We start from the raw sequence: 3,054 nt of genomic DNA on the forward strand, positions 1-3,054 counted from the left end.
ATAGCAGGAAGTATTAGTACAGCAATATTTATATTACTGGTAGTTACTATACTAGTAATATTAATAGTGAGTGTATTAGTGTGTAGGAGAAGATGGAATAAAACATCAAATAGAAATGATACTTTCAATTTTGTTGAAAGGAAAGCTGATAAAGATCAACAATCAGATGGTAAGAAAGTTGATATGTTCATTAAACATGCATAATACTATATAAATAATATAATTCAATTTGTATAGGAATAAGAATGAATAATACACTAACAACATCAGCTAATCCTGCTTATGGAGTTTCTGGTGAAAGTAAGAACTTTAAAATATAGTGTATAGTCCTGCTTAATATACTGAAAGTAAAATATTAATATGTTTTATTAATAGAATCTGGTGTATCTGCTAATCCTGCCTATGGTATTAACATTGGAGGAATAGAAAGTATGTGTATATTTATGACTAATAGTAGAGTATGTTGATGTGTATATGGTGAACTATAGGTATTGATGAAGAATCATTAGTATATGATGAACCAAGAACAATGATGTATAATAAACAAGAGGTATAAGTTAATACATTTTTATGGTATTTATTTATTGCACAAGACTATTAGCTGTAGGTCATATTAATTCATTTTGTTAATATCTATAAATTAGCATCACAATTAAGAGTAGCCAATTTTTATTTAGTTGGTATGGGTATATTGAGTCATTCAGAATCCTACTTTCCACCATTGCTTGCAGTACATTTTTGATTTAAGCACAGAGTGAAACTTTAATCTTTTTGAAAATTTTGTATTATAATTTAATTTTGTGTTATTACTGATCACTTCAATTGGTATAGGATGTGGTAATAAATAATGAAGCACATGAACAAGAGGAAGAAGAGGAGGAATATTTATGACATAATAACATACTAACAGTAATAGTAATGCACCCATCTCTGGCATATACAAAGACACCTTGACATTATTACATCATCATCATATAACCTTTTAATAGTTTACCTTTACAATGTATAATGTCACCTCACAACTTGACTAATAATTTACACTTCATTTTATTTTGAAATTCATTTTTGCAGACCATGTTAAATCATTAGCAAATACCGAAATTTGACATTGATGCATCTCTGTTGAAGTTGTATTGCCTTCCATTTAGCTGATGTATGTAATACTCATGAACAATTTTGTTTTAATTGTGAAGCATATGGACAGTTCTAATCACAGGGTGTGTATGACAGTGGAGCTCAAATTATAATTATTATGTAGATATTGGAGAGCTCATCCAGTTCAATTTTTTCTCTGTCATAAAGTTTTTTAATAACTATGCCCACATGATATTAAGTGCATAAGGTTTAAGGTGTGGTTTTAGTTTAATACCTATGATTTCATGAATATTGATTAAGAAGGAATACTTACAGACTAGGAGTGTATCAACCTGAAGATGATTCAAGTGTTGTTAGACTTTACAGTGCAACCAATAGCAGCACAAAAACGGTTGGAAGAATAAGAGCAGACTCCATTAGTGAGTCAAATATCAGAATATTTGATGGTTTTAATAGCCAGAGAGAAATTGATCTAATAGAAACAAATGATGTTTTCATGGTACAGGTACATATAACATTATTAACAAAATTGAATTCATTTTTTATCTAGATCCTCCGAACTGCTTTCAAAATGTTTTCACTGAAACTGAAATTAATACAAACAGTCTATCAGTTACTAATGTAATACCAGTCAGTGATACAAGAGCTTTTCCTGATATACAGTTCACATGTAATGGTATTATTACTAACTGGAATATTAATGGTGTTACACAGAATCAGACTACAAGCAAACATTATCCTAACATTTATTTAAAACGTTCTTCTGAACTGATTCATGCACTAACTGTTGATGCTTCTGCTGCTACATCAAGTAATGGTAATGTATATAACTTTACAAGTGATATTGAAGTAGAGTATGGAGATATATTAGTAATCAATGTAACCACTAATAGTAATCCAATGTATTATCAACAATATAATGGACCATTGAGTTATCAGCTTGATAGCAGTAATGGATTAATACCATTCTTTAGAGCCAAAATTCTGAAAAATACCCAAGGCTCTAGCCCATGGTTTTTTCCAAAAAATGGCTCCAAAATCACCCTAAATTTTTATTACATTTTCTGATACATATTGATGTCCTTATGCTGTGTGGAAAGTTTGAGGTAATTCCAACTTCAAGTTTTCAAGTTACAGCATTTTAAGAAAATGCAAAAATTCTGAAAAGTACCCAAGGCTATAGCCCATGGTTTTTTCCAAAAAATGGCTCCAAAATAAACCCAAATTTTTATTGCATTTTTCAGTACATATTGATGTTCTTATGCTGTGTAGAAAGTTTGAGCTGATTCCGACTTCAATTTTTCAAGTTACCGCCAGTTTAAGAAACGCCAAAATTCTGAAAAATACCCAAGGCTATAGCCCATTTTTTTTTTTTTTTTTTTTCTCAGAAAAAACCATGGGCTATAGCCCATATCATAAATATTATAATAATAATAAAATGAATTTGAAATAGGATCAGAAATCAGTAGTAATGAGTTTATAAGTGAAATTAGTAATGATAATAATAATAATAATAATCTTTATTAATATGTTAGTGACATTGAAGTCGAGCATCAGAGATTGCTACATCAATGTCACAGTCACTGGGCCTATATATTGATCTCCTTGTACCCCTTACACACCGAATTGTTGATCTTAAAATTGAAAATGATAATTTGCATCTGATGAAATTGATTACTGAACTGTACGGTTTGTTAAGTTTGTCAGCTGTCAGTAATGCAATTCGTCTAAAAACTACATCACATACAGGAGCCAGCCCGCCATTGGTGGAAAAAACAAGAGGTGAGAAACAACCATGCTCCACTTCCCTGATACGTACATCATATTTCCTTTTCTTTCTAGCTTCCACTTTCCTATATACAGCTGGTAAATCGAGGCCCTTGTATGAATCAGAGAAAGGATTTACAACAGCCACATCAAAAAAGGCTCTCTGATGGGAAGTTCCCCAGAAACCATCTG

The 3,054-nt window shown here is 30.9% G+C and overlaps 1 long non-coding RNA gene across 1 annotated transcript; it reads left to right on the forward strand.

The window, feature by feature from the left end:
* Positions 1 to 2,517: 2,517 nt before the first annotated feature.
* Positions 2,518 to 3,041, forward strand: LOC109591067 (uncharacterized). The gene is made up of 2 exons (XR_002189644.1): positions 2,518 to 2,877; positions 2,938 to 3,041. It is a non-coding gene; the product is annotated as an uncharacterized LOC109591067 (long non-coding RNA).
* Positions 3,042 to 3,054: the final 13 nt, after the last annotated feature.

The sequence above is a fragment of the Amphimedon queenslandica genome, unplaced genomic scaffold (assembly GCF_000090795.2).
Source record: "Amphimedon queenslandica unplaced genomic scaffold, v1.1 AMPQUscaffold_9020_Cont19041, whole genome shotgun sequence".
NCBI classification, from domain to species: Eukaryota; Metazoa; Porifera; class Demospongiae; order Haplosclerida; family Niphatidae; genus Amphimedon; species Amphimedon queenslandica.